The sequence below is a fragment of the Gigantopelta aegis genome, chromosome 11, assembly GCF_016097555.1.
Source record: "Gigantopelta aegis isolate Gae_Host chromosome 11, Gae_host_genome, whole genome shotgun sequence".
NCBI lineage: Eukaryota > Metazoa > Mollusca > Gastropoda > Neomphalida > Peltospiridae > Gigantopelta > Gigantopelta aegis.
Genome location: NC_054709.1, coordinates 4053376 through 4065794, shown reverse-complemented (window position 1 = coordinate 4065794; position 12419 = coordinate 4053376). Strand labels below are relative to the sequence as shown.

Here is a 12419-nt window from a genome sequence, read left to right as displayed (position 1 = left end):
GCACACGATAAGTAATGTAAAAAACCCTGTTTTATTGCCAAAGACATTTGTGGTTTTTGTTTAAAACCACATTTTATATTATTTTTTAATCTGAATTTAAACAATGTATTCTTTCAGTTACAGTTGTTACCAATATGTCATTTGCCTGCATGTCTAATATAGATGACAAAACATTTCTATATGAAAATACCAGCGAAATACCCATTGCGTTATTTATGCCTCTCAGTATATTTTGCCATCAATCAATATGATTTGTCTCCCACAATTAAATAAGTGGGCACAAAACAACAAATTAATTCCCAAATATTGATACTGTTCCTATTTGGTTCCTTGTTGTAGTATTAAATGTTATTGAAAAACATGAAACAAACACGGCAAATATGACAGTGCTGTTTAGTTAAAATTCTAACGATGAAATGGTCAAATAATAAAGTTACTTTTCCAGCCTGTTGGTGTTTAGCAATATTGTGAGGAACATGAACGTGAAGAGGCTCAATATATCATTAAAAATATATGTTTATCAGCGAAATACCCATTGCGTTATTTATGCCTCTCGGTATATTTAATGAGTGGGAGTATCTCGATGGTAAACTTTAGACTCGACAAAGTGGCCGGTGTTCTCTGTGGATCCATTAAATTAGTTCCATTTGCAACCGATGCTTCTCGTTTCGTATATCATAGACAGCCACGTGTTTACCACTCGTCTGTACATGTGCCGAAGTGTATTAAATAAAGCACCCCTTGTGGCTAATCGTTAATGGCAGTGGCATTTTATTATGCTGACATAGCTCTCCTTGTCCATCATCTATTTTGATTTCTTTGAATAATTAATTTTCCTGCTTACTAATACATGTATATTCCATTAACGTGATTGATGGACTCGCGTTACAGACACATGAAACGTCGTGATATGTACTGTCTTATGTGGCAGACGTCTTATGTGGCGGCATTTGGGTTACTTTTCTTGGTCTCTCTCTCTGTCTCTCTGTCTCTCTCTCTCTCTCTCTCTCTCTCTCTCTCTCTCTCTCTCTCTCTCTCTCTCTCTCTCTCTCTCTCTCTCTCTGTCTCTGTCTCTGTCTCTGTGCCTCGTGACTCTCTCTTAGTGCGTCGTTAAATAAAACATCTCTGTCTCTCTCTGTCTCTGTCTGTCTGTCTGTCTGTATCTCTCTCTCTGTATCTCTCTCTCTCTCTCTCTCTCTCTCTCTCTCTCTCTCTCTCTCTCTCTCTCTCTCTCTCTCTCTCTCTCTCTCTCTCTCTCTGTGTGTGTCTCTCTTTGTCCGAAGTGTCGAAATAACTCTGCTAGATACCAAAATAACCGTAGTTTAAAATGTTCTACGGCGTCATTAAAGTAATCCTCCTGTTATTTGTTTCTATTGATTTTACTTGTTGATTTCAAATGAAGAAGTCAAAGTCACGTGGCTTCATTGTTCAAATTGAGAAACAGACCATCTTAAGTGAGCAGAGGAAGAAATAAAGCATCGGCTCTTATGCCGAACCATGGTTTACTGCTAGCCTTAAGAGCATTTGCAATTTTAGTTTCCTGGAGAAAACGAATAACAGTGGGGGTTAATGTTTTAATTAAAACCCGAACCGGAATAGCGAATAGGACAAGAAGTTTGCTTATGGAATAAAAACGATTTATCGGGTGCATACTGTGGTCAGTTAGATATACGTAAGGGTTAGAAATTAGAAATACGAAAATGGAATTATTCGGCTAAATTCAATATTAATTTAACTTTTAAGCACCATTGAATATGTCACAATTTCTGTATGCTTTCGCAACTTAGATACATTTTAAACAACTCGTTGTAAGATAAGTGATTATTCTCTATTTAATTGAGAGTTCAGGTGTTGTTACCTACAGGGTGTATACTACCAAATCAAATCCCATAGACGACAATAGTAACATATGTGGCTAAAACTCCTACCTGCAGCGTATCAATCAACATAAACGCCACGGATATAAATACAAGCTTCTCATTTCTGAGATAACGGCTAGCGTCTATGACTACCCTAGTTCCGCACAAAATTTGAGTACTTTTGTTTACAGGTACCCCATACATGTTTCAAGCACAAGGCTACTTGACACAGTGGTACTAGATGAAATAAAATTGCATACATTTTCCCCCAGATGAAACTATTTTTCTTTTTACAACTAGCAACCTCACATTTATCACCTATCACAGGACTTGTGGTGTTCACTTCTCTATCAAAAGTTCGGTGCACCTCCAACTTTGACGCAACCGGAAGTTATTTGGTTTAGAACTACCTACACAATCAAACTTTGGAATAACCTGTGAGCTGAAATTCAAAACTGTCAAAACATATCTTCATTTAAAAAAGCAATAAAACCTGATATGCCATACTATGCATTTGGCAGCTGAAGAGACAATGCATTGCATACCGAGTTAAAATTTAAAGTTTGTTTTGTTTAATGACATCGCTAGAGTGCACGCCAAGTTAAGACACGAATGTAGTGATTTAAAAAGAGATTTAAATGTAGTTGAATAAAGCACTGAATCCTCTTGTGTAAATCATTTCGATTTTTTTTTCTTTGAATGTATTTTATACGAAAGGCAAAGCCGCATTCTTTAGAATTCAATGCAAATATGTCCACCAATATATTTGCAATTGATTAAGTGATAAAGACGGTAAAGATTTTTTTTTTCATGTACATAACTATATAAGATAAAGGCATACTGTCATAGATTTAAGAACCATATTTATCTAAAAAAATGAATAATAAATAAAAATTACATTAATTGTTGGAAACCAAATCTAGCTATCGCATCACCTTAACTGATTCATGATGGAGTGAAATCCATGTCATCCTCTCGGCAATTTTAGTTTTTGAATTATGGACCATTGCCATAATTCGATTATTTTTACAAAATGTCATTAATAAATGGAGTATGGTGGTTATGAAGATGGTTGAATAAAGTACATTTAGGGACAAATCAAATGATATTTGTTCAGGTAATACTTTGTTAGACCATTAAATAGGTCAGAGGTCTGTGACAATATGCCTTTAAGTGATAAAGACCGTAAAGAAAGAAAAAAAACATTTCATGTACATAAATATATAAATTAAACAAATCGTTTTTGCTAATCAGTAAGGACTGTATGGTGATTTTTGTTTAGTCTGTGCAATCAGATTGCCTTGTTTGTGGTTTGAGGGGCGTGGACGAAGTCCAGTGGTAAAGCGCTCGCTTGATGAGCGGTCGTATTGGTATGGAATCGATCTCCGTCGGTGGACCTATTGGGCTATTTCTCATTCTAGCGCGGTCTGTCTGGGATCGATTCACGTCGGTGGACCCACTGGGCTATTTCTCATTCTAGCGCGGTCCGTCCGGGATCGATCCACGTCAGTGGACCCATTGGGCTATTTCTCATTCTAGCGCGGTCCGTCAGGGATCGATCCACGTCGGTGGACCCACTGGGCTATTTCTCGCTCCAGCCAGTGTATCACGACTGTATTATCAAAGGCCGTGGTATGTGCTATCCTTTCTGTGGGATGGTGCATATACAAGATCCCTTGTTACTAATGGAAACATGTAGCGGGTTTCCCCTCTAATTAAGATTATGTGTAAAAAAACACCCAAATGTTTGACATCCAATAGTCGATGATTAATAAATCAATGTGCTCTAGTGGTGTCGTTAAACAAAACAATCTTTGTGTTTTGATTGAGATACAAAACTTTATTTACTCTCGGGCCGTTGCATAACGGTATAGGAGGAATATATACATAAACATTTCGTTATATACAAGTGACAAGATGGCTGACAGTCAATACATTAATTACAATACATACACAAACACATACACACATATATATATATATCAATATATTATGTAATAATACAGGTATTTAATACAGATATACGGGTATCCAAGTACTTATAAACGAATAGATTGTTAAACGTATATATGGTGCAGTATATAATGGTAATATTTTATTAAATAGTTTTGGTTTTGATGGTGTTTGTAGTCAAGGGCGTTTGAATTAATTAATTATTATATTTATGAAACATGCTAATTTCTTTAGTGTACCAATTCGTTTATTCTCCATTAATTCTCTAAATTTATAAGTACTTGGTCGCGTATAATAATATGCGTGCAGAAACTGGATTCTTGAATTATGAAAAAAAAGGCAAATGAAAAGATAATGGAACTCGTCGCCTATGTCCGTTACATTACATAATCAATGTGATTAAAATTAGCTCTACTGGTCTACCAGTAGATCTAACAGCATTGCGTAATAACAATTTAAATATCGACCAATTACACTTCGCCTTTTATAGCGTTATTCGGGAGCATACAAATTCTAAAAATATCGGGCGAGACTATTTATGCAATAGGCGAACTTGTTGGTCTATTTCAACTGTTCCTACTACTACTACTACTACTACTACTACTACTACTACTACTACTACTACTACTACTACTACTACTACTACATGTACTTTTATTATTATTTTATAGGAATATGTCATCTAAATTCCTCATTATTATTATTATTATTATTATCAGCAGCAGTAGTAGTAGTTGTACTTGTTGCTGTTGTAGTAGTAGTAGTAGTAGTAGTAGTAGTAGTAGTAGTAGTAGTAGTAGTAGTAGTAGTAGTAGTAGTACTAGCAGTAGCAGTAGCACTAGCAGTAGCAGTAGCAGTATTATTTTACAGGAATATGCCATAGATTCCTTATTATTATTATTAGTTGTAGTAGTATTTTACAGGAATATCCCATCTAGATGCCTCCTTAGTATTAGTATTATCAAAGATAACTGATACAAAATATAATAATATATTTATTTATTGGCTGAATTGGCCACGGCTGAGTTTAAGGTTACCGCCCGAAAATAGAGCCATTGGGCAACCCAAATATAAATAAACTGTCACACAAATAAATATGAAATGCAAATGTAATATCATATCGAAATTTGTAAATTGGATATATATAAATGATTGTTACACAAATAAAATGTCATGTTTGTTTAATATAGCAACAATGTGCACACTGGAACCAGATGTACACACGTCACAAAAATGAAAATAAATCACAAATGAAAATACATCGTAATCCAATTCATATAAAATTCACAAATAAATAAAATAAATAAATAAACGGTACTGTTGTTGAGCGAGAAACTGCCATATGGCGAGATCTAGAATCACCAAGCGGATCTCAGCCACCGCCAACAGAACCGCGCCGTGGGCAATTGTAATTGCTATGTCAGCCAGTGGCTACCCACAAAACTGCCATGGTCCGACTTCACCAGCAAGTGGAGATACATTGTCAGTGGTAGTCAGAAAGCACTGAAGGCCTTGTTGCAGTCTGTATAAGAACAAGTCGTTACCAGGAGTAGATAAATGGACCTGGTCAAGAAAAAATAAAGAAGAATTTAACTCTGTAATATCTGGGTATCGTATGTATACGAATTACTTCCCTTGCAACATTCTAGTTCTGGCTTTTTCAAGTGCATTATGATTTTGCTCATTCCTCCATTTAAGGCGTGGTAAAATTTGAGACCATACCAACTTAGTGCTTGGCAATTGTTTAGCAATTCTTATAATGGTAGCTACAATAGACTTGCGCAACGCACATGTAGCACCTTGACCAATATCGTTGCCTCCGCAATGTATAATCAATATATCTGGGACATTTTGTAATGTAAGTAAAAAAATGATCTTTTTCTCCACCTGATTCCATTTCAGGCCTCCTTGACCTTGCCACCAAATATTCGCATACATCCGTTGCAGTCCTAGATGAATACCGTCGTACGTATTTCTAGCATGCACAAAGGCTCTTTTCACCAGCGATGAACCAACGACCCAAATATGTTTTTTAACAACTGAAAAACCCAAATTGAAATTAATTATATATTTCCCCAAGTTGATCAGTAGGAACCCTAATATAGGATTTGAAAGCTCTAGATTCCCATTTACCAATTGTTTGTATATCTTGATCAGATATTCCCCGCATAGATGCTGTGGAAGCAGCTCCAATATGGAATGAGTGTGATTTGTAGTTTTTTGACAGAACACCAGCTGCTGCTAATGCTTGTTTTAAAACAGATGTAAATTGATAAAGAGTGATAGGTGACCCATCAAAATGGCAAAAAAGGGAATCTGTAATATTTGGTCTCATAGCAAGATATTTCTTCATACATTTTACAGGGCAAAAGATAGAATGTATTTCTGGAAGAGCAATGATTGTACCTTTGCCCATTTTATCTGTCTTTGAATACTGTAAAGCTAATTCTAAAATAGAATCCTTGTTAGTGAATTTGATATTATTGATAGTAATCAAATTTGAATTATCTCCTAATTTGCTCGTTAATTCTCCTATTCGAAAAAAGCCAAAAAATGCAACTGAAAAAACAGCTGAAAAAAGATTACACTCAAACTTGGAATTACAAACAACGGGCAACATGTACAGTATTTTTCTCAATAAAATTGGTGTAATGGGTAATCGCTTGTCTAATCGATTATCTAGTTTAGCCATTCCTGCAACCATTTTTTTAACAATAAATTTGTTTGTAACATCATCCACTCCTAAAAGTTTACACGTAAAAGCAATACCTGCTAAGTAACACCTTGCCGTGCTATAAGAAAATTTTCTATATCACAAATGTGCCACAAAATTAATTATATGCTGTAGATCTGGAGGCCATACAAAATCCAATTTATACAAGGACCTAAATTTTTCAAATGCTGCAACTCCATTATTATAAGCCATCTTGGTATTATTAGATAAAGAAGCATCTATGAGTTTATCAGCTTCAGCCTTAAGATGCGTGATAGGAATGAATCGGGAACTGTTGTAGGATTTGTGTCTGCTTTTGGCGCCAACAGACGTAAACGGAGCCACTGTTGACGAGAAATAGCATCAGATATACCATTATTTATTCCCTTGACATGTACTGCCTTAACTTGAATATTGTTAATCATAGTTTGTAAAACTAAAGGACGCAGTAAACTCATTACTCTTTTTGACTTGGAAGACGTTTTGTTAAGTACGGCCATAAGAGATTTATTATCTGTATGCAAAATATTTTTTTTTTTTTTTTAACTTTGAGGCCCATGTATGAAAAGCCAATATGATTGGAACCAACTCTAAAAATGTAATATCCTTAATCAGTTCTGTATTTACCCACTTACTAGGCCAGGTAAAGAATGTCCAGTGCGGTTCCAGATATGCTGCACATCCTAAATGTGCACCGCCAGCACTGTTTGTGAACCGCTGTATTTCTTTATCAGTGAACCAGTGAGCATCGGGGATATAGCAATAGCCATTAAAAAATTGTAGAAAAAGCAACCATATCCTCTTTCATTGAGTATGTAACCCTGATGTGGTGATTTGGTTTTGACACGTGACACATGCAATCATAAAACCGCTTGGTAAAGGCGCGTGCTGCTGGTATTGCCCTTGTACAAACGTTTCAAGTATCTGTAAGAGATTGCAACTCTTTAAGAGTAAATTTTTTCCTTTACCAAGTGATAATTTAACATTACTTGCAATTTATTAAGTTTTATATCAGGAATTTTAATCTTCATTTCAATAGTATCGATTTCCAATCCCAAGAATGTTAGGATTTGAGTAGGACCTATAGTTTTGTCATGTGCAATTGGAACACCAAGTTCATAACAAATACAATCAAACATGTGCATAAGTGTTATACAATCATGTGTATTTTTTTAACCCGCAAATGAAAAATAATCCAAATAATGGACTACAGTTTGCTTCCCCCACCAAGATTTAATATCCATCTTACCTATCAAAGCACCATGTCCTAAAGCGTTTACTGTTTCAATTGCTTTATCAAATGTACAATAATTAACTGTGTCAATGAAATCATTCAAGCTAGACCCTCGTGGCTATGATAGGTGATGGATTAGTCTCCAGCTGCCATCTTTCTTTGGTACCAAGCCTATTGGTGATAACCTTAAATTTGGTAATGGGCGACAAACAAATGGCCCAGCGATTCTACCTAACTATACTTCATTTAAAACTTTATGAAAGCAAAAACCTCGTTATCCTGGACAGATAATAAATTATTACAACTAGTTGCCGTTCTTAATCCATCGTAATGTAAATAAAACTCATTAGTATAACCCTCCACTAATTCTTTAAGAACTACACGATTTGGGTGACTTTCAAGTAAAACATTTAGCGTGTTTGCATTAATTGGGGTAGAACCTCGGTGCTGTAGATCGAACTACTCGTCTCCCGAAAAACCTGGAATGCACGCCTGTTGGACGGACTGATGTGCCTGGTGGACGCGAGAAGGTATTTTGTTGAGGTGACCGGAACTGAACAGTTGATTGTGTAACACCACCTGACCTAAAATTTAAATTTCTACTGGACATGTTTCCCCGATAACAATTCAAAGACGGATGATTACCTGAACATTTCAAGCATGTATGCATGTAATAACAAGCTGGTTTTGAACAAGTGCCGGTGTTGTTAAAATCATAACATTTCAAATGCTGGCCTGTTGCAGAAATTGCTGTTGTTGTTGTCTTTGTTGAATCATAGTACATATATAAAAGCCATACTTCTTGATCTACTATCCCCCATGAAGCTGTTGGATATACAATCCTCGCTCAGCTCCTAACCTCATAGTATGCATGTATTTTAAAAGGCCAGAAATACTAGAAGGGTGGACAGAAGTGTACAGGCTAATGAAGACAATAAATGCATTGGTCCATTGATCAATATCAGTTATTCTGGTGATGGATGTTTTGTTTTGTATCACCAAACGACCATCCCGTAAGGAAAAATGTTTTTCATTATCTTCAAAGGGCATGGACTTGGCTAAAAGTAAACTTAAATCTATGAATTCACCATTAATTATCTTTTGTCTTATTGTATGGGAGACATTGATTCACAAATCCTCGGTAATAATTGCAACATGTTGTACCTCAACATTATCATTTATAGCATTATCATTTATACTATCAATCTGGCTTGCAAAATTAAATATACCTGTAGCAGGAGCCAGTGACAAAGATTCAACAATTTGCGGCAGTAATTGTCGGACAACTTGTGCCAGCTGCTCTTCGGTCAGCTCTAAACTTGGCTGTTATAATAAATATATCAAAATAAACTTTTCTTATATTACAGCAATCAACTAGCCGGCAAGGCTTGCAACGTTTAATTTTAAAAATTATAAACCTAAACTACGTCACGCAGTTACATGACATCACTTATAACAATGCTGTTTAGCACTACTAAACCCAATACATTTAATTGTTACGACAACCATTACAAATATAAATTTTAATAATTTAATTTTATAAAACATTATGACTTTGTTACTTTGATAACTTGATTTAATAGAAAGATTAAATCTTATTATTTTACAGGAATATCTCATCTAGATTCCTCATTGTTATTATTTTACAGGAATATCTCATCTAGATTCCTCATTATTATTAGTATTTTAAAGGAATATCCCATCTAGATGCCTCATTGTTATTATTTTACAGGAATATCTCATCTAGATTCCTCATTGTGATTATTTTACAGGAATATCTCATCTAGATTCCTCATTATTATTATTATTATTATTATTATTATCATTAGTATTATCATTATTATCATTATTGTTATTATTATTATTTATTTATATATATATATATATTTTTTTTTTTTTTTTTTTTTTTTTTTTACAGGAATATGCCATCTAGGTTCCTCATTTTAGTTCTGACAGTGACGATCGTTTGCTTGCATTGCGGCGTGAACAGTCGCACGATCAAGAAGAGAACGATAAACTGTGCCTACCTATGTTATATCAATAAAGGGAGCGCACTCTGCGATTGTAGTGCGCCCTCTGCTTTACACACGGACAAACGGTCAGGTCCCAGGCTGCCGTTTCGATGGGGGAAGCGATCTTTTGAACCAGCGGAGCAGGATGTGCTTGGAGACAGGTACATCTTATAACGTGTTCGTCTTGTTTCTCTCTGTCTGTCTGTCTCTCTGTCTCTGTCTCTCTCTGTCTCCCCCCCCCCCCCCCCCCATCTCTCTCTCTCCATTCTTCGCGATGGTTGATCATTTCGGTTTTATTTATTATAGACCTATTGACCAATGGTTTTACAAAGTGTGTGTGTGTGTGTGTATGTGTGTGTGTGTGCGTTTGTGTTTGTGTATGTATAAGCGTGTGTGTGTGAGCGTGTGTGTCTGTGTCTCTGTGTGTGTATGTGTGTGTGTGTGTTTGTGTGTGTATGTGTTTGTGTGTGTGTGTGTGTGTGTGTGTGTGTGTGTCGGTCATCTGACGCAGTAATCTGTAGGCTCACTGTCCTAAATAATTATAAAAAGCTTAACCAGTCATTCGTGTGTGTGTGTGTGTGTGTGTGTGTGTGTGTGTGTGTGTGTGTGTGTGTTTATGTGTGTGTGTGTGTTGCTGGTGCGTATATCGGGTTTCTGCTTCTTGAATGTATTCAGTGAAGTTTGTACGAATCGCAATGGCGCTTACCAGCGCTCACACTGGAAATGCATTTGTTTCTGTCCAATTTTCCATTATGTAGAATATTTTCTTGGAGATTGTTAAAAAGTCTATAGTCCGAAGGGACGTTGAAAGTGTGGTTCTTTTCTACGTCCGGATATTGTTACATACCCTATATATAGCTGGTACTCAAAACTTGTGGCACCATGTTTCAACCGTTTCTCAGCCGAAATAGTGCAACAAATGGACACACAAACCAAAAATGTACAACCTACCGTACTCGCTAAATACCGATTGAAGTACTTGCATCATTATTAACAAAATACATCTTCCAACGACAACATAAAAAAAATGTCCCCGCCATTTTAAATTTGCTAAATAGAGGGAAGCAACTCGTCGTGCACATTAAAAAAAGCATTGACACATTTAAAGTGCGTCCTGCACTAAAAAGTAACTAATTTAAACAAAATTATATCAGCCAAATACTGAAAGTTGTAGCCACGTTTAATAATAATATAAAAAAGCAACTGGCCAATATATCGATGGACAGAGTGAGCTCACGTTTCTATCGCCTGAGTAGACCGATTCTCTGACTGACTTTTCCCCGTCCCATCCAGTTCCCCACGACTGATATATCAAAAGATGTGGTACGTACTCTCCCATCTGTGGAAAAGTGCATATACAAGATTTCTTACAGCTACTGGGAAAATGTAGCGTGTTTCTTTAAGTCCGTGTGTAGGAATTAACAACTGTAATATGACAACCGATGAGTAACAAGTCAATGTGCTCAAGTGGTCATTAAGCGTCAAGCACCATAGCCGCCATCTTTATAGGAAAGTACCGAGAGTGGAAAGGCAGATTTCGATTTTTAAAGAAATATTTGTTCAATTTACTAATGATAGTTAAATTTGTTAAACTATTTGAGTTCAGCTCTACTCATTAAGTTAAAAGTAGGCTACTTTCTATCAAAATTAAAAATAAAAAAAAAATAAAAAAAATGGTTGCATTTAACACTCAGGTTTCGTGGCCAGAATCGGAGACGTGTTCAGCAGCGCAAATGCTTGCGGTCACTAGTTACACTAGGGTTTTTTTTTATGCGTAACGTTAAATAAGAATTGTTTCTCATTTTTTAGGAATTTATCGATGTATAAAAGTCACAAATTGTATAAAATCGTGTAGCGTAGCGAAGCGATTTTATACTACATTTGTGACTTTTATACATCGATAAATTCCTAAAAAATGAGAAACAATTCTTATAATTACAAACAGTACAAGAAGTATACCTTAAAACACTCAAAAATAATTTCTTTCGTTCTTACCGTCAACCATGTTCTGTAAATAAGCGTAGGAATACATGTATACATACTATTGGAAATTGTCCGCTAAAAATAAAAATAAGTACTGAATCAACAAAAACAGTGTATATATCTTTATTATAACTTCTTTTTAAAAAATGAAACAATTTCATGTGCAGATTTGTCTTGTGTTTTTCTATCGCAAAGTGACCTTGATATTAACTTTTGTTTACGTGTAGTGACTGTTGGTGTTGTGCGGTTATTTCGATCTTGGTCTTCCGTGATGACGTATTTTTATGAGGTTTATGGAAGGATAACGCTTGGTTTTTTAGTGACGTCAGCCAATCAGAATACAGTAAATCGTATAAATTCGGAAAGTTTGTAATTATATTAATATAACAGGGCAAAAAAGACGATGGTACCAGTCAAATTGTTCGCGCGGTCTCGCCCCCCCCCCCCCCCCCCTTGAACTCGCCACTGGCGTCTGCTTGCCTGGCACACGTCCCTTCATGTTCGTTTTAACATTAAGTCCCCAAAACCGGTCTAGTGTGCGGTGTGTGTGTAATGCTACGGAGAACTCGGGTAATGGAAAGCGCTCGAGTAATGGAAAGCGCTCTCCCTACCTGAACTTGCCACTGGTCACTCACTATTCGCCTGGTTCACGTCCCATCATGTTC

At 36.0% G+C, this 12419-nt stretch overlaps 1 long non-coding RNA gene across 1 annotated transcript in view; it reads left to right on the top strand.

Annotated features, from left to right (window-relative positions):
- LOC121385593 overlaps window positions 1-12419 on the top strand; it is a 33879-nt gene that overhangs the window by 17117 nt on the left and 4343 nt on the right. Inside the window, exon 2 of the long non-coding RNA XR_005959552.1 lies at window positions 9678-9932. This is a non-coding gene — a long non-coding RNA (uncharacterized LOC121385593). The remainder of the gene's footprint in view (window positions 1-9677; window positions 9933-12419) is intronic.